This window comes from Otolemur garnettii, unplaced genomic scaffold, assembly GCF_000181295.1.
Source record: "Otolemur garnettii isolate 467f Iridium unplaced genomic scaffold, OtoGar3 scaffold00002, whole genome shotgun sequence".
NCBI classification, from domain to species: Eukaryota; Metazoa; Chordata; class Mammalia; order Primates; family Galagidae; genus Otolemur; species Otolemur garnettii.
Genome location: NW_003852397.1, coordinates 35,331,932 through 35,352,855, shown reverse-complemented (window position 1 = coordinate 35,352,855; position 20,924 = coordinate 35,331,932).

The window sequence follows — 20,924 nt, the reverse complement described above, 5'->3', positions numbered from 1 at the left end:
CTTCATGTTTACATGGATAGAGCTGGAAAATATTCTTCTTAGCAAAGTATCCCAAGAATGGAAGAAAAAGTATCCAATATACTCAACCCTACTATGAAACTAATTTATAGCTTTCATAGGAAAGCTATAACCCAATTTTAGCCCAGGAATATGGGGAGAGGAGAGAGGGAGGGGAGGGGAAGGGAGAGAGTGGGTGGAGGAAGGGTGATTGGTGGGATCACGCCTATGGTTCATCCTATAAGGGTACATGTGAATCTCTCTAACTGTAGAACATAAATGTCTTAACACAATAACTAAGAAAAAGACATGAAGGCTATGTTAACCAGTTGGATGAAAGCATTTCAAATTGTATACAGAAACAGTACACTTTACCCCATGATAGTATTAATGTACACTGCTATGATTTAATAATAATAATAATGAGTTATATAAATAAATAGCAAGCCACAAACTTGGAAAAATACTTACAAATTATTATCTGATTAAGGGCTTGTATCCTATATATATATATATATTTAAAATCTCAAAACTGAGTAATAAGAAAACAGTAACCTAATCCAAAATATGGCAAAACATTTGAGTAGAAACCATTACACACTAACTATAAAGGCTAAAGTTTAAAACAAACAAAAAATATGACACAACCAACTGCTGATCAGAATGTGGAGCCTCAGGAACTTCCATACCTTGTTAGTGGGAGTGCAAAGTGGTATAGAGGCTTTGGAAAAGAGTTTGCCCATTTATCTTATAAAGGTAAATATATACACATCATACTACTCAGCAGTCACATTCCTAAATATTTATGTCAGCAAACTAAAATTTATATTCATGCCAAATGTGTCCACAAATGTTTATAGTAGCCTTATTCATAATTTCTCTAAAGAAAAAAACCCTAAATGTCCTTCATCTGGGTAGTGGATAAACAAGCTGTGGTACAAGTTTGTTTATACTACAAGGAATTAGTATCACACACACAAAAAAAACTACAAAAAAATGGGCTGCGCCCGTGGCTCAAAGGAGTAGGGCGCCTGCCCCATATGCTGGAGGTGGCGGGGTCAAACCCAGCCCTGGCCAAAAACTGCAAAAAAAAGAAAAGAAAAGAAAACTACAAAAAAATATGCAGAACATGGTTGAATCTAAAATACATTAAGGCAAGTTAAGGGTAACATACCTATGTATATGACAATCTTGAAAAAGCAAAACTATAGAGACAGAAAATAGATAAGTGATTGCCAGGGAAGGTATGCGGGGAACAGGTTCCTGCAACCGGGCTACATAGGGCAATTTTTTAAAGTGATGAAACGGTCCTATATCTTTACTGTAGTGATGGTCACACACTACAATAAAGTGTGTGATGGTCGATATGGGGAGGTGGTCAACTATGGATTTTCTACTGTATATGTTTTTGTAATGTTTATTATTCCATTTTCAAATGTAAGATTGTGTTAATTATTGAAAGTACACATTTCCATTTTCACTTTCCTCTGAGACAGAAACAACGCCTACTATAAACAGGCCTGGGCATTGCACCCAGACTGAGAATTGGTGTTAGAGAAGTGACGATATCCCTTCACAATTTTCCTGTGATAGCTTTTTGTAAACCACACAGTTCCAGACTAATTCATGAGATGTGAGTCACTTACTGACCTTCACCTATCTAACCCTGGGCCTAACTAAGAATCAGCCTGTCGAGGGTCCACCAGGCAGTGAAGGCACCTTGGCAGCAACACCTGGGCCCTAATTTGGAGCTGGAGTGAAACCACAGAGGCTAAATGCTCAGAGTTCTAGATAAGCAGCAATCAGGTTCCCCACCCAGGTAGATGCCTTGGGTGAAGGAGATTTAAATTACATTCAACTCTTTTAGAACTATTTCAGTGCTAAGAAATAGGAAATGAACGGAAATAATAACAATAATGCCTGATATTTTTTGAGCATTTACATACATTGTTTTATTTAATCCCCAGGATTCCTTTTTAGGTAGATGTGATTGTAATCTACTCCTCATAGATAAAGAAATAAACCATAGAGAAGTTAAGTAGGTTGCTCACAAAATCAATTAGTATATGGTAACACCAGTATTTGAGCATTGGCTCAGAATCCAGTACTCTTCACTAAGCCAGAAAAATTATAAAGTGAGTTTTTTCTTGTTTTTTAAAATTCTTTAAAAGTGTTCTTGGAGGTGCCTGATGAGCCAGTGCAGCCAACTCTAATGGCTCGCAGCCCTTATTATTAATGTCATATAGATATATATGTATACTCGAATCTGAAACAACTCCCTTGCCCTCCTCCTCTTTGTTACTGCTCATCTCCCCCCGTGCACCAGCCAAATGTTGCACCAGGCTGTGTCGCTAACACTTGCATAATAACTTAAGATCTTACAACCCCTCTATTTATCAAGGAACAATGTTACTAAAAATAACTGCACTCATAACTAAAGAGGGGGAAGCAAGAGATTTGGAGAGAATCTGTTAATATGTTGAAAGTGTACAATAATGAGCTGGTGAAAGGTTTTAACTTTATGAAGCCAAATCTTGAAGCATTTGCAATAAACAGGGCCTACTGGGCCTTCCATGCAGGAACCTGAAGAATTTGGATTCAGGCCAGGGGGCGAGATGGGGCAAGGTTTCACTTTTATGTCACCTGCATGTAGCACTTTGCCTCAGGGGCAGTTAGGAGAAGAGATAGGAAGAGAGGTGGGTGTCACAACGTGTATTGTAAAACACCTGCTGAAATGAAGCCACAGGCACCTTTCCAGACCCCAGGCCAGCCTCAGCTCCAGTGACTCAAAAGACTCCCTCTTTTGCATCTGCTCTCAGGTTCCCGGTGTAGACATTGGGTGCCCTTCACAGGATTTTCCAGAGGGCCACCAGGGTTAGCCTACATAGTTACTGGTGACGTGCTTTCCCACACTTGCCAAGGTAGCAAGTGGCAGGGAAAGGTGGCAAAGAGTAGAAGCAGTCTTTTAGGAAAACAAAAACTAAAGCCCTTACTTACCCTCAAAGTTTCCAGAGTACCAGCAGCACTGCTGAACTAATGATCCACAAGAATATGTTGTGCATGGCTTTTATGCAGGCACTTCTGTCAAGACGCAAAATGATGGGGCCTGCAGTGTAGCACTGCCTCTTCCAGGTACAGCTTCAATGATTTTTATCTCAGCTTGGAACACAAAGTGTGTGCTGATACTAATACTGATAAAAGCATAAAGGCTGGCACCATCTGCCATGGCAACTATCAAGATGGCAGATGCTTTTCATCAGCTTTATCTGAACTTTGCATTAATGGGAATTCAGAGACTGTGGGTGCATTTTCAAAAAAAGGGGGGGGCATTAAAATGATAGCACTCATCTGAATAGAACCAATTCATCAAATATCAGCCTATTCTCATCTCCTTTATCTCTCTTATAAAAAAGAAAAAGGGAAGAAAGAACCTTGCTCTCTTTTGTTGGCGTTTATTTTTGGTTTTCCTGTGTATGTTTACTTCAGAGGGCCTGTGACTTTATCCAGACCACTCCCAAGGGAGCTGACCCCCGGGAATTCTCTTTAGAAGGGGCTGTCACTTCCAAGCAGTCCTGACACTGCAGCAAATGGGATTTAAATGTGCGGTCTCTGAGGGCAAGGCCATCAACAAAACAGTGTATGAGTCTTCAGAGCCTACCACAGGTAATAATAGAGACATTTTTCAAATTTTAAAAGAATAAAAGAAAATAGAAAAAAATCGTGTTCCAAGAGGACTGCTTGGAATAGGTATACATATATTTCCTAGGTTTACAGTATATCGCATGTTTACCTTCCCGTCATTCATTAGCCACAATAGAACAGGACAATTCCGTATATCCAGAAAAGATGCTGGTAACATTTTGCCCTTGAGCTTAGCTGTGCTGGATAGGAAAGCATGTACGTGTATAAATATGTGCTGGAAATTGCCGCCAGTGGACATGATGCTGTCCTGCTTCTTTGGTTTATTATATATTATTTTTCAGAAAGTATTTTCCCTCCTTTTTGCTTATTCATTAAATCTATGTTTTATTTGCCTATCTACCTATAAATATAATTTTTGAGAATGTTTACCCAGGCTTTTCCTATATGTAAGATATGGAATTTTGAATATATGAATATTTTGTATTATTTCTCTACATGTTCTTTATTTCTATGTTATATATATATAATATATATAACACACATAAAGCTTATATAGTTCTGTTTTATATGCATTTTTATACACATAAAGTTTAGAAATAAATGCATCTAAAGCACAGAAACACATGTGTATCTATCTACACATAAATTCACAAACTGACCGTTTATACATATACATATCCTCACATACAGCATAGTGATACAATTAACAGGAACATATAAATTCAAAAGGAATATGCATTTAAAGTCAAAAGTCCTTACAGCTGTACAAATGACTACCTAGAATCGGGGGAGCCCTTTGGAAAAAAAAAGTTTTCACCTTGAAAGGGAAAGAAGAAGAAAATCAAAACCAGAGAAGATGAATTAAAAAAAAAAAACAAAAAACACTAAAAGAACAACCATGGAAGGACCATGAAGTCTTTTATGAAACTTGAGCTGGACCACTGCCCTCCATCTGGCTTTGGACTTGAGAAGACACTGCAGAGCACGTCCAGCCTGCCCAGTGGGTAGAGGAATCTAACTTCAGCGACTCACACAAAGAGAGCTCTGTGACCACTCTCCTTTTTCTGATTATGTCCAGCTTGATGGTGAGTTTCCCCCTCAAAATGGAAATGCAGCTGAGAGTGAATCTTTCTATGAAGAAATTATAGGGGAAAAATATTCCTCAAAATGATTATAGGAATATTTTTCCCCTATAATTTCTTCATAGAAAGATTCACTCTCAAGTACATTTCCATCTTTTTTCTATTAAAAACAGAAAGAAATAGCATCATGTATAAAAGTGTGGCTATTTGCTGATGTACTTCCCACCAAATCATGTGCAGTGGGTTATGAGACTAAATTCTTTGTCCCAGGCAGACTCAGTGAACAGAATTTTGCTTTAATTTTTAGTCTATCCAGTTGTCTACTTTTCAAAGAAAAGGAAGGGAGGATTGCATTTCAAGAAACAAACAAAGGACTCTATTTCAAATACCTTTATATGCCCCCCAAAGTCTCATTTAATAATTTGTAATTTCTCTTGCTCTGTAAATTTACCCTCACTCCTTCCACAGATTCTCAGGTTAAAGTATTATTTTAGGGGGAGGGAAAGGCCAAACCCATGTTAATCATTAGGAAAAGCAAGTTTTAATGGATCTCTTTATTATAATAAATGAATAAATAACCACTTAGCCCTAACAACCCAATTAAGTCATAAATAAACAAGTTTGTGTTTGTGAAAGGAACAAACAATGTACCACCATGTAAGAGGAAATGCTATTACACACGGAGAGCAAATCTCTAGGAGTAGGACTTCACTACAAATCTTATCAGAATGAGATGACCAAGAAAAGACAGGCTGAAAGGATGTAATGACAAAAGGCACAGTGGTAAGAGCACCCCGAGTAACAGAAAGCACCCGGAAAACTGAGTTCAAATCCCAGTTTGATACCAGCTGTGTGTTCCTGGGCAGGCTACTCATTTTCTCTGATCCTAGAGATCTTTTTGTAATTGGAATTGAGTTTTTGTCTTTCTTATACTTTTAGAATAAAATGTGAAAAATTCACATAGAGTCCACTGTAGGACTCCAGTGTCTTACTGACAGAGACATGAAGTCACATTATAGCATTGTGCAATGGGTCAAAAAAGATAGGTGATTTTAATCCCATAAATAAGAAGACATAATATCAGCATAAAATCTAGTCCTTTAATTTTGAAGAAATTTAATTTTAGGGAAACATCATTGCATTATTCTTATTTTTTCTCTTGACATCATGTACCAGCCATGCTGGGGACTAGTGTTGCAAGGATGGCACATAAGAGGGAAATATATCTGTAGTAGTCAGGTTAAGATACGCTGCAATAACAAAGTAACCACAAAAATTCAACACAACAAAGATTTTCTCATCTTTGCTCCATGGTCAATATAGCACTCTGTACTCCACATGATAAGATGGCAGCTCAGGCTGAAGGAGATTCTACTATCTGTGATGCTACTTGTCACCATAGAGGGGAAAGGAGATGGGAGACTTACACATGACTTTGCACTGTCCATGAGATTGCCATGTGCCATTTCCATTCTCCATTCATTGGCCAGAAAAAAATATCACATGACTCTGCCTAACTGCAAGGGGACTAGGTAGTATATCAGAGCACCTAGCATGGTTGTGAGTCTCTGCATAATAATCTATTCTAAGTTAGAGAAGTCTCCCCTACAGAAGTAAAGTTGAAACTAAGATTTAAAGGTCAAGTTAAAGAGAAGGATATTGGCAGGGGTTGGGAAGGGAGGAAGAAAAAAAGTACTCCAGACAAAGGGAATCGTATAGTGAAGTCCCAGAAATAAGAGCGAGCATGGCAAATTTAAAGAATTGAATACATGTAATATAGCTAGAAGGTAGAGATTAAAACAAAGTCTAAGGAGGGCGTGTAATTGTTGCTTTATTCTAAGGAAGGCAAGAAGTCACCGGGAGGGTTTTTAATTTGAAATTCACATTTTAAAATAATAATTTTGGCTAATCACATCACAAATCTTATTTTCTGGTGATCTCTTGGTTAAAAGTACCTATAAATGGGATACATCAATATTTTTAAAAGTAGATTAGAAGGAAGCCACTATGAGAAGTTCCTGGAAGTAAAATATGATTCCTTATTCATAATTTCCTAACAGGATCAACCAAGTGCTAATCTGTTTGTTACCAAACACTAATTCCTAAAACAGTGATTTTTCCATCTTGGCTTTCCAGTAGAATCCCTGGAGAAGCCTTTGAAGATGCCTATGCCCAATCAAAGCAGAATTGCTAGAAGTAGGACCTAGTTAGCCATCAATAATTTTTAAAACTACCCAATGTGCAGCCAAGGTTGAAAACCACACCCTCTAAGGAATAGTGATTCTCTATGGGATGTGGAAGTGGGAAGACATATAGCACAACCTAATGAAACTTTCAGAGACTACCCTTGCCTAGATTCTAAAGTATGGGAGAAAGCACTGCCTGTAAGAGCATTGTATTATGTACCTCAGATATGTTGGAGGTATAGAAAAGTTAAGAATGACTGATGTGGAGTGGTACTGTCAAACATAAATGTCTGTAATAAAAGAAATCTTCTACAATCAGCACCGTCCAACATGGGGACAAGTGAGCACCAAAATGTGACTGCTGTGAATAAAGGACTGAATTTTAAAATTTTATTTTATTTAATTAACTCTGAAATGGAAATAGCCAAATGTATCCAGCAGTTAATGTATTGGATGGCATAGATCTAGACCTATAAGCTAAAATAGTTGTCTTAGTCATGTGGCAGATATTGTAAATGCATTTTTCTATCATTTAAAAATATTCCCTGTCGAATGTAAATATTCTATCTTATAATCAAGGTATGCAAGGATGCTTTGGATGGTCTGCTCTAAATATTAACTGGAAATTCCTGCCCACTAGACAGTCACAGTAGCTATGGAGCTACTTGGAAGCTTCAAGGTCATCTAGTATAAGCTGCAGACCCAAACACCAGTGGGAGCCAGACAGATTAAATAAATGAATGAAGAATGTTATTTTTTATGTTAACTACTTAGAAACAATGTTCTTTCCCACAAAGGATTTATGCCATTTTTCTTGATACATGGAGGCCTCTCTATCCAGCTATTATTATTTTCTCATCCCTTTTCTAGCCTAATATTTTTTTTATGTAGCCTTAGTCCCTCAAACCCACAAGGCAAAAAAAGAAAAAAGAAAAGAAAAGAAAACTTTAATGATAGTCAAGGACTCTGAAATGGGTGTTTCAGGTAATTGGCTGAGGTCAGAAAAACAGTAGCAGGATAGAGTTTAAGGCTGGAGTTAATTCAGCAAATTCAAGAGCCTTGAAAAGCTACTTAACCTCATCATGCTCCAGTTTTCTCCTCTATAAAATGTGAATGTTTATCTCTTTACCATATGTACCTGAGACATTGGACTAGTTAGTCCCTAATCAGATTCATAGATATGCTTTGCAAACTATAAATCTCTATTTTAATATTATCATTGTCACTAGTTACCTAAAACACCACACACCTAAAGCATATTCCTAAGTAAAATAAGAAATAATTTCAGAATATTTATAATTTGAGTGTCTAGCTTATAACTGTTATATAAATATCCTGTATTAATTAGAAATTATTTTTAACTTCTAATAACAGAAAACTGAATATAACAGTGACTTCAACAAGAGAGAAAATTACTTGTGCTCATGAAAATGAACTCCAGATCTGTATAGTCCAGGATTGGCATGGAGGCCTCTAGTTATGGTTAGTTCAGTCAACAACTGTTTATACACAAACCACCAACCATCGTCCAACCATTTATACACAATCCAACACCATCAGCATATAAATCTACAGGCTGAGTATCTTTTGTACAAAATTCTTGGGACTAGAATTATTTCATATTTTGGATTTTTTGGGATTTTGGAATATTTACATTATACCAATGCATCATATATTCAGCATCCCTGATCCAAAAATCTGAAATTCTCCAATAGGTGTCATATCTGTGCTCAAAAAGTTTTGAATCTTGGAACATTTTAGATTTCAGATTTTTGAATCAGGTATGTTCAACCTCTATAATATTCCTAGTTGCCTGATTAAAAGTTTCCAGAAGTGGAAATACAGGGTCCTGATAAACATTGGAAAATGCCATCTGGAAAGGCTGAAATCATTTTCATTCTCAACAGTAGTGAATAAGAGCTTCTCGCACCACATACTCACTAGAGTTAAGAATATCTGACTTTACCTTTTTCCAAAGGTAGGAGGGAAGGGACTAGGAGGGATATATAAATGATGTTGAAATGTTGTTCTAACTTGCACTCTTTGAATCATGACTGGGCAGCCATGAAATACAGTTCAAGAGTGTGATTACATTATAGAGAGTTTGCTAGACGAATAGCTCCATCTGGAGCTCCACAATTCCTATTATTGTATTAAGACATTTATACTCTACACTTAATAGATATACCCTTACAATATGCGCCATAGGTGTGGTGCCACCAATTACCCACCCTCTATTCAACCTTCCCCCACCCCTGCTTCCCTCCTTCATCCTGGTCTATAGTTGTGTTTTATCTTACATAAGAAAGTGTGGGTAATTATATATTGGTTTCATAATAGTACCGAGTACACCAGATACTTTTTCTTCCATTCTTGAGATACTTTGCTAAGAAAAATATGTTCCAGCTCTATCCATGTAAACATAAAAGAGATAAAGTCTCCATCTTTAGGAAAGAAGACTGCATAATATTCCATGGTACACACATACCACAATTTATTAATTCATTCATGGGTCAAAGGGAACTTGGGCTTCTTCCATGACTTGGTAAGTGTAGAAGACTTAAACTGGACCCACATCTTTCACTATTAACCATAATTGATTCTCAATGGATAAAAGATTTAAACTTAAGACATAAAACTATAAAGATACTTGAAGAGAGTGCAGGGGAAACACTTGAAGAAAGGTGTGGTTTTAAACAAATACTTGCCTCTTACCATTATTGTATGAATATGTATGAGAAATTCATAGCATTGATGCAATAGATTATAACAGGGTGAAGTTATTTAAGCAAAAATTTTAAACTTTGGACTTTAATAATTTAAAGACATGGACAAATAATATTTGAAAGACATTGGGAAGATGTTAAAACATGCATTTGAGATTACTGGGGAGGATAAGGGGGTAAATATGTGAAGGAGGGCCAAATCTAGCCAAGGTAGGGAGGTGATGAGAAATGGTGTGAAACTACTCCAAACAGGCAAGCCCAGCTCAAGATTCTAGAGGCCCTTGAAGGCAACAGTGGGAGGATTAAATCCATAAAGAGTAACTAAAGAATTAAATACTGAATACCAAGATCCCAGTGCCAGGCATGAGAAATTATCTTGGCAGCCATGTGCAGAATAATTCAAAGTGGATAAAGATAGTATGTTGAAGGAAAGAAAGAATATTCTGGTAATCCAAGAAGTAAGCCAGAAACTAGGCATAATGGAGACATAGGAAACAATTGGAAGATTCAAGGTGAATCCGAAAAGGGCACAGGAAATATCACAGCAGTTCACAGAATAGGTCCATTGGGGGCAGTGCTCTTTGCTGGTAAGGCACCAACACAGATAGTATCCTTTGAGCATGACGATTGCTTCCTTGAACCCAGAAAACTGTACCAATTTACCTCCTATTCCCTCATGAGTTTATTAGGGCTCTTTCATATCTGAATGTTTCCAGATGCTTCTTAAGCCAATTTATATCTTCAGCAGGTGCAATTTCTTAGAGTAAGCAATCGCCCAAATATTTGTAACCAGGAACAGAAAGGAGCTCAGGCTAGCCCTGAAGATTGGGTCATCAGATAATAAACAAAGCATAGGAAGAAAAAGCAGTAGGGGAAAATTCTAGCAGCGGAAGAATAGGAAATGGAATCGTGGATTCACAGCCACAGAATACAGGTCAACAACAATTATTACGTTATAATGGAGGGGGCTGGAGGAGAGGCTCCATTTGGAATGCAGCGAGAGCAGTCCTACAAGACGGATCGCATTAATATGAAAAGAATATTATTGAAATCAAGAAGGTACAACAGAGGGCACCCGGAATGATACAAGGACTCAAGGACCTTAATTATTTACAAAGGTTGAAAACACTGTTGCTCTACTTTTCTCCATTAAAAAAAAAAGAAAGAAAGAAAATGTAAAGGGGATTCACTAAAAACATTCTCAATTCCAAAAGAGCAGAACAGAGGGAGATTTGCAAGGAGTAAAAGCCAAAAAGAAAAGATAAAAGGGGGCATGTACTTAAGCCCAGAAAGAACGTGGTATTAAATAAGTTTTAGTGGGATTTCTTTGCAAAGAAAGAGCTAAATGTACAGTATAAACTACCATGTAGGTTCAGATTGTTAATATATATGTAGCATACATATGTACATGTGTATTTATACAAATACTATATATTTTAAGGAGATAAGCATTACAAAGGAAAATAATTATGGGGTGGCACAACCGTAGACTCAACTAGACTTAAAGAGATTTCCTGTTCTAAAATTTCCTGTGTTACATGCCCTTCCGTGTAATTTTCAGTGTTTTGAGTGCCCATTGGCAATGCAGACTAAACACTAAAGCAACCCAGAATGATATTCCAGTGAACCTGACACAAAGGTAAATTTAAACTCAAGCTGTCAAAGCACCTCTTAAAATACAACATGAACTCAAAACTACAGAATCTCTGATGCTTACCTTCCGAGAAAGAAACCAAGGAGGCATCGGAAACCCATTTTACCGCAGCTGCCAGATGCCAAACCCACACCAGACTCACAGTGGACTCATATTTCAAGTCTATATCTTGACCATATTGTTACATAAACAAGTATTTATTAAATGTTCATTATACATTCTACAATCTATTTTGCAACCTGAAATAAAACAGAAACATAAGGTCTGGTCCCAGTTCCCAAGAAGAGAATTCTAAGCTTTTCTTGTTCACAGCTGTATCCCAGGGACTGAGCACTCTGCCTGCCAGTTAAAGGTGCTCAATAAATCAGGGCAATAAGGGGACAATATCAGTTATTGTTTATGGAGAACCTACTAAAAGCCAGGCTTTGGGGATACATTCTCACATTTAAGCTTCCGAAGACTGTGCAGTAGGTAATATGAGCCTTATTTTATGGAGAGAGAGGGAGGCTAAGCTGTCATCTAAGGGCGCACAGTCTGCAAACAGCAGAGAAGAGACACAAGTCCAGACCTGAGCACTTTCCTCTAAGCCACAATGTGTCACATAATCCAGCTGGGGAAACAAGTGTAAAGGCATGTGAAACAACAATGAGTGATGTAAAATGAAAAATACTTAAAGCTAGGGGTTATGACCTGGGCTTTGCACGTTAGATCAGTTCACAGCAGATGAAGACTGGCGTGGTCAGCAACATGTTGGAAATGGTATTGCGGTCGTGAATGAAGACAGAATCAGAGGGAAGGAAAAGGGTAATGGTTCCCTAACCTAGCTGGGAAGTTTGGATTTGGGTTGAAAAGAACCACTGGCATAGGAAACTGGTTTGTCTATGTCCCTAATGATGATCCCTTTGTGATGAGAAGAAAAACTTGTTTAACAACACTGACTCTGACCTCTTAGAGTTTTGGAAGGAAAGTTGGTATAACCACAGTAAGAAGGCAAAGTTATACACTATCTCTTTCTACTTCTACATAAGATTTCAGCTGTCCCACATTAAAGAAGATAATTTCAAAATGCATAGCAGTGCTTTAAGGGGTTAGAGCTATGCTTTCCACTGGCCATACAGCCAGGAAGCATGTGAAACATGGCCCGCTCAAAGCAGGCTGTGCTGTAAGCTTAAGTTACACACCACATTTTTAAGACTTAGTACTAAAATGTAAAATATTTCACAATTATTTTTATATTGGTTGCATGTTGATAAAATTTTGGGTATATTTGATTAATTACAATATGCTATTACCATTAATTTGACTTGTTCCTTTTTACTTTTTTAATGTGGCTACTAGAAAATTTAAAATTACACATGTGGCCCACATTACATTTCTATTGGTCAAGTATTAGTTTTCTTGGGTTGCCATAATAAGGTCCCACAAACCAGGTGGTTTAAACAGCAGAAATTTATTTTCTCACAATCTTGGAGGCTAAAAGTCCAAGATTGAGGGCTCAGGAGGGTTGGTTTCATCTGAGGCCTCCCTCCTGGACTGGTAGGTGGACGTCTCCTCCTCCCCGGTCCTCACATGGCTGGGGGGGGGGATACGTCTGTGCATGCATGTGTATTCTGATTTCTTCTTCTTACAGTAATAAATGAACCAGTCACCTTGTTTTATGGCTCATCCTAATGGCCACATTTTACCTCTTGAAAGACACTATCTTCAAATACAGTCACATTCTAAGTAATTTCTAAATTACTGGGGTTAAGACTTCAACATATGAATTTAGGGCAAGGGGCACAATTCAGCCCATCACAGGTCAGCTCTGTGCTAAAAGCAGGAAGGCCAGAAGGGATACTATTTGATTGAGCTTAATGTGTCCTCGTGTGTTTTTAATGTGTTTTAATGTAGACTATGGGAAGAGTCAGAGGGAGCATAATTCCTCCCTCCCTTTGATAGGTTTATCAAAGTGGGGAGAGCAAGGCAGAGAAAGAATAGAGAAAAGATAGATTGATAAACAGGAATGAGTGCAGACGGAGAAAGAGAAAGAGAACAGGCCAATAAAAACTGGAAACCAGAAAGGGTGGTTTTGTTGTTGTTGTTGTTTGTTTGTTTGTTTTTGCAGTTTTTGGCCAGGGCTGGGTTTGAACCCGCCACCTCCAGCATATGGAGCCAGCACCCTACTCCTTTGAGCCACAGGCGCTGCCCCAGATAGGGTGTTTTTGTAAAAAAGAAACAAAAAGTTGCCAGTGACAAATTCTATGTGGTGACAAGTCCAAGGGAATTGTAGAAACAAGAATTCATCTAATATTTAACTTGAAGCATCTGCTTTGCTGGGACTGCTGCAAGAAAGACTTTTTACGAGCAGCAAAACTATAGGAAACAAACACAGCCACTTAGTATAAATCATTGCCTTGAAAAAGCAAAGCAAAAGGGACAGGATGGAATAGAGTTAAAAGACCAACTACAGAGGGCAAGACGTGAAGGCAAAGCAGGAATCCAATAAGTAAAAAGAAACTGAAAAAAGGGTGACCAGAAAAACATGAATCCCTTGAGACTCCCCATAGAGGTCCTGAAGCTTGTAGGGGAAGAGGTTCACCATCACTCACTGTATGTGGAGAGAGGACTTCAACCATTTCACTGAACTATTAAAAATACCACAGGGTGTAAGGCTATAAGGCTAGAGTGTTTGGGGATGTGCTAATGCCTAGATTTTGAGTCCTACTTTAACAAAATTTAGGATTTTGACCATAGATTTGTAGACTGATTTCTATATCATCTCATTTCTGTACATCACCGCTTATGATTTTAAAAACAAACATTATCTTATTTGATTTTCAAAATAAAAATCTGGATGGACAGCTGCACAGCACCACTTACCATTCCCATCTTACAGGTGAGAAAACTGAGGCCTAGAGGACTGGCGTGATCTGGACACTAAAACAGCAGGCTCTTCAGTCCTCCCACAGCCTTCTACCACCTCTACCCTGATCCAAACCACACCACTCTGCACATGTGGACTGGACTCCCAGTGCTCAGTTTTAAATTAGAATCTCTTATTACCCATTATTTCCCCTTCTAAATTACTGTATTATCCAATTCTAAACACTTTTGGTGGAGTACAAAAATACATACCAGACAATTGTCCAGGAAACTGATGCCAATACTATATGAAAATACCAATTGCAGATGTCTTACCGGTGTTCTGCTAGAGCTGGGGCCTGAAGTGAGTGAACTATTTCAGCACCTCAGTTCTGATCTTTTTTATGGTGATTATCGTCCAGAGCAATGATTTGAAGATGGAAGACTGATTGGTTTAAGGTGTGTCAAAAGGGAAGTCTTATTTTTCTTCCTCTACCAGAATGAAAATGAAAACACATGAAATAGGGAGAAAGAACTTTTCATTCCATGATAAATAAGAAACTTTAGAAAATACAGCTCTCATTTTTTTTTATTTTGCCCCCCCCCACCACCACTCTCCTTCTAATATGAATCGTCCATAAATCCCATCACTAATTTAAAGAAGAATGCCACAAATTGTGTGGAAGTGATGTAGGAAACTAACGTATCCTTTTATGTATTGCTGTGTGATTTTGTTAGGTTTTTTAAATTTATGATTTATGTATAAATGTGTCCATGTATACACATGCATAATAAAAATACATGTACACACATCCTTTTGTATTGGCTAGTTAGCCAAAATGTTTAGTGATTTGATTAAAGAAACAAGTTTTAGAAATTCTAAGAAAAAAATGAAACACATATTTCAGCATAGACAAATGGCAATTTTCATATATCTCCAGAAGAAAAATATGAGACATTTCTGAAGATTTTCTGAGTCATTTTCTATAATTCCTGCTATCCAAAGTGTGGTCCACAGATCAGCAGCTTGAACCTCGCCTGGGAGCTTGTTGAAACGCAGATTCTTGAGCTACGTGTTAGACATAGTGGTTCAAAACCAGGACTTTGTTGGGGTGGTGCCTGTGGTCCAAAGGAGTAGGGTGCCTTATAGGGGTATGCCAGAGGTGCTGAGTTCAAATCCAGCCCCAGTCAAAATCTAAAAACAAAAAAAACCCCAGCATTTTAATCTCCTTTTTGAGACAGACTCTCATTTTGTCCCCTTGATAGCGTGCCCTGGCATCAGAGCTCACAGCAACCTCAAACTCCTAGGTTTAGGATTTCAGGCATAAGCCACTGCACCTGGCCCAAAAACCAGAACTTTAAAATATCCCCAGTTTATTCCTACACACAGGAAAGTTTGAGAAGCACTGTTCTAGATACCAATAATTCTCAGTTACAGCACCTGAATCCTGACAGAGCAGAATTTTAAACCTCGCACTGTAGTGATAGGTGGGGTTGAAAATCATAGACAGACTCTTCTATAAAACAGATAGATAGCAAACATCTACAACCCAACATAAAGCTGGGGAAATCATGGCCATGTGAAATATAGCATATAATCTGTCTGACTTTAAGTGAGGCCAAAATTCCACAATAGGTCACTAGCTATTCCTCAGGGATAGTACCTCACAGAGCCAGATGGAGATATACCCTTGGTACCATAACCCCAAGCCAGACAAGAGCTTAGACTGGCCATTATTGTTTCAGTGAAGTAGAGAATAAGAAAGGGTATGGAGGGCACGGGAACACAGACAGAAATGAGAGGGAGAGCAGAAGGCTGGACAAGAGAGTCAGCAGCTTAGGTGTGTCTTGGCAGCCAATGGTGTGTCTTAAACCTTTGTAATGAGGTGAAGTAGGAAGGGCAAAGACACCCCCATTCTGAGGCTTCCTGAATCACAGGGAACTGGCAGTCTGGATAACATCACACTCAGAGACTAAAAAGGCTCTTTCTTGGCTGGTAGAGGAGACGCCACAGCACAGTGTGTCATGAGTCACCAGCACACCCTGCTAACTCCTCCATTTCCTGCCAAGTTTTAGTGCCAGAGGACTTGCCCTCAGGCCACGAGTCCCATCAGCATTTACGTGCCAATTCCAAAGTGGCAATTTTGGGAAGAAAAGAGCCAATTGTCTGATATACTTTAAAAGAATCATCTAAAGGTCTTTAACCTGTTAACAATGCACTGACAAACCCTGAGTTTGCTGTTGTTGGAAATAATGCTGGGGCCAGAACTGAGATTGCAGATTGATTGATTTTTTTAATTTAATATTTGTTCATGGGGAGGCTGGCTTCTTTATTATGGCGGCACCTGCTAGTGCCATTATAGTTACAAGGCCTGTTGGAGAGGCTTTATGGTGAAGGGTTATTTCTATTATAAATACTGGTTGGGGTGGGTGGTTAATATCCCAACAGTTTTCTGTGATACTGGGCTCAATCAAGTCTGGCCCACATTGTTAAATCACACACATCATCTTTGCACAAAAAAAATAAAAACTGTTGTGCCAAAATTGACATTACTAATTAGGTTGCAGAGGAAATATTATCTAAGTCAATCCTTAAATTAATCACTAATTTCAGATCAAGAATTATTAAATTGAGTCTTAATAACTGAAAATAATATAAGATGAATATATTACAAAAATATACACATTTGATTGCTGGAAAACTACTAACTCAGACAAGCAATTCAGCACACAGATTTTTATTTACTTAAAGAATAATCATACTATTCATACTCAGACTTCCTAAATTCAAATGCATACTACAATGTATATATATACACTATGTGTAAGCAAGCATATATTCTATTTCTCCATACTATTACCTCCAGGTAAATTTTACCTTAGAGAAGTGAAGTTTTCATTCTGCACAGAGTATCCTAATGCTTAGGAGCATGGGCAAATGGTGAGATATATTCCAACCCCAGTGGCTTTGCTGTTTCAGCCCCTTTCCAGCTGTGTAACCATGAGCTGGTTAATTAACCTCTCCACATTTCATCTAACCACATTAATCTAACAAGTTATAATGGTATCCACCATTGTTGTTGTAAAGACTCAATAAATGATTAATTCCAAGGCAGAGATAAGGAAAGTGCAATATTTTGTTTTTCTGGAAATTCTGGAATATTTTGTTTTTCTGGAAAACATGGAGGTGCTTAAAGAATGATGGGTATATGTAGAAAAAGAAGAAGAAGAGTCCATGTCTAAATCTCCAAACTTTTGAATATGTTTCTTTACATAGCAAAAGGAGATTGAGGTTGCAGAGGGAATTAAGGTAACTAATTAATTAGTTGACATTAAGGAGTCCAATGAGGAGTCCAGATGAGTCCAATGTAATCACAAAGCCCTTAAAAGTGGGATAGGGGAACAAAATAGAGATCAGACTGAGAATTGAAGATGCTAGACTCCTGGCTTTGAAGATAGAAGGATGAGGCCACCAGCCAAAGACTGTGGGCAGGCTCTAGAAACTGGAAATGGTAAGGAAACAGATTCTCCTCTACAGATTCCAGAAAGGACATAGCCCTACCAATACCTTTACTTTAGGCCAGTGAAGCCTGTTTCAGAATTCTGACCTGCAGAACTTGAAAATAATATATTTACGTTGTTTAGGCCACTAAGCTTGTGGTAATACAGCCATAGGAAACAAATACACCTGTCAAGAAAACAGGATCCAGTTTGCATTTATACAGAGAGAAAGTGATAAAACAGGAGTTAACATTTCAGGAAACTGGATAAAGGGTATAAAAAAATTCTTTGTGCCAAATGCAGTTTTCATAGTATGCTGATATTATGTCAAAATTAAATTTTGAAAAGGAAAAAAATGATTTCATAAGGAGCAGTCAGACCCTCAGCATCTTCCCCAATTCTACACAGCCAGGCAGGTCCCTCCCTGAGCTCAGAGATTGGAGTTTCAGTCTGCTAAAACGCTGTGGCCTGGGACCACTATGTAAGCAGAAGTAAGAGGAGAGACCAAGTATTGAGTACTGTGCATAAACCCTACCTGCCAATGGTGGGATCCCCTCCCCAAATGCCCTCCTCCCTTCTTCTCTAAGCTTTAAAACGCACAACTAGTTTGATGTCCCACCTTCTCCCCATTGACAGAAGTTTGAATTGCCCCTCTCTGGAGAAAATAAGCAGTCCCAAAGAAAAGACCTACAGATACAGTCAGAGATTCCCCCAGTGGAAGAGCAAGGCTGCTGCTCAATTAAGCCCCAGGCTGAGGGGATTCACATACAACACTGTAGTAGGCAAAATAATCGTTCCTCAAAAATATCCATGACCTAATCCCTGAAACCCGTGAATATGTAGGTTCTATGACAAATGGGTATTAAGGTTGCAGATAGAGTTGTTAACTAGTCAACTAAAATGGGGAAAATTGCCTGGATTACCTAGGTGTGCCTAATGTAATCACAAGGATTTTTAAAAGTAGAAGGAGAGAAAAGAGAATGTTAGAGAAAGATGTGATTATGGGATAAAATGAGCAACAGGATGTTTAAAGGACTCAACCTCATCACCTCTGACTTTGAAAATGGAGAAAGGGACCATAAACCAAGGAATTCAGACAGTTTCTGCATTCTGCATAAACCTTGGTTTCTGCATAAACTGAGGGCAGGGAAACAGATTCTGCCTTAGATCCTCCAGAAAGGAAAGCAGCCCTACCAACACCTTTCATTTTAGCCTGTAAGACCCATATCAGACTTCTAACCTATACAATTATAAGGTAATAAATTTGTGTTGCTTTAAGCTCCATATCTGTGGTCATTTATTAAGGCAGCAATAGAAAAATAATATACATACACACACACACACACATACACACGGTACTTTTTACTTATTGTACTTACCTAACACTTACTATGTGCTAGGCGTTGTATTAAGTATCCTCCAATATTAGAGCATGACAGCTCTAAATATTTTATAAAAGAGAAAACAGGTAAGAAAGGTTAACTTGACTAAGATGACACAGTAGAACTGGGTTATGAACAAAGGCAGTCTGGTTCCAGAACTCATGTAAGAAAACTTAGTAGTCAAAAATAAAATAGCAGAAATTGAAAACAAAACTAAGTGAGTTGAAACATAAAATTGAGGCAAAATTTTAGGAACAAAATTATATAAAGAGATCAAAGATAGAAAAGAAAATATAAGAAACTCTGCAAATTCAACATCCAACTAATAAGAGTTTCAGGAACTAAGAACAGAGAAAACAGAAGAGAAAAAAATTATTTTAAAAAATCATTCAAGAAAAGTTTCAGAATAGCTGGATATTGAAAGGGCCTATAGAGTGCCCTGTTAAAAACAAAATGTAAGTAGTCAAGCCACACTGAAATTCCAAAATAGCATATAAAAAGAGATCCTACAAGTTTTCTGAGGAGAAATATAACATATCCTATACAAAAGATTGAAAAACTAATGACATCATATTTCTCAATGGCAGCACTAAAAGCTAGCAGATAATGTATGATGCTGTCAAAATCTCGGGTGAAAATCATTTCCACACCAGAATTCTATATCCAGACAAACTATCCGTCAAGTGTGAGATAGAATAAAGACATATTAAGACATAAAAGTTCTCAAAACTTTGCCTTCCATGTACTCTTTCTCAGGAGGTTCAGGAGGATATCACCCGACAAAATAAGAAAATAAAACCAAAGAGAAAAACATGGAAACCAGGAAATAGGCAATCCCAGAGTGCCAGTAAAAGGAGATGACGGCTGTGCAGTAACCTACAGAACAACTCATTCATACACGAACAGGAGGGTCAAAAGACCTAGTCTCCTAGAATAACAACAACAACAACAAAGTAACTGGTAGATTATTCAATCTATTACACAGAACTGAGAGAAGTGTTAGTGTTTTTAACGAGTTTGAAAAAAAAATCAGTAATCGTTGTAGTTACATAATAATTAGCTTCCTAGTTACATATAAAGCTATTAACTACTTTAAAAATGAAGCCATTATTAACTTCAAGAAAATTCAAAAGTGCTAAAAATTTTTTTTGGGCGAACTGCAGCCAGCTTTTTACAGAAGCTCCCGTCCAGAAGGAGGCTGAAAGGACAGCACCTTAGCAAATTAGCTGATGGTTTGGAGCGGAGACAAGAGAGAAGATTGAAGAGTGCACTTCAACCTTCCTGAGGCGAGCTGCGACCCCGAAATTACAACCAAAAGGTACAAAATCCACCACCAAGCAGACGGGAGTCCCCTCCCCCACAACAAGGGCTCGCGCAGTTTACTCCATGGAAACAAGCGAGCAGAGTTCAAACTTCCTCCCACTCTATTCCATGGGAGAGACCCCCTAAAAACTGGACCTCCTACCCCTGCCAGCGTGCCACGGCACCCTCCGGCCAAACATAAAACTGTAAAACTGTATAAATCTGTATATATCCCCAACCTGCAACACCGAACTCCAAGGAGTCCCCACCTACCCACTCCGAGAACTGGACGTTTATTACCTATGGAGTCCTGATACTGGGGCATCTCCTTGAGAGAAGTGGAGAGGGAAAGGGCTGGTGCTGTTCTGTGCTGACCATGGTGCAGGCGTGAGGAGAAGAGAGTCAGCTTGGGGGACGCTGGTGCAGAAACCCCCGGCACGCCATCCTGGATGGCAGCCACAGGCAGGGTGCCCTTGACTCTCCTGGGTGGAGCCCCTGACCTCAGGGGGCTAATTTGGCTGAGACAAAGGCAGTGGGCAGGCAGAGGCTAGAATTGACACCTGAGTTTAAAGCCGAATGCAACCTCTGACTTACAGAGAAATCTAGCC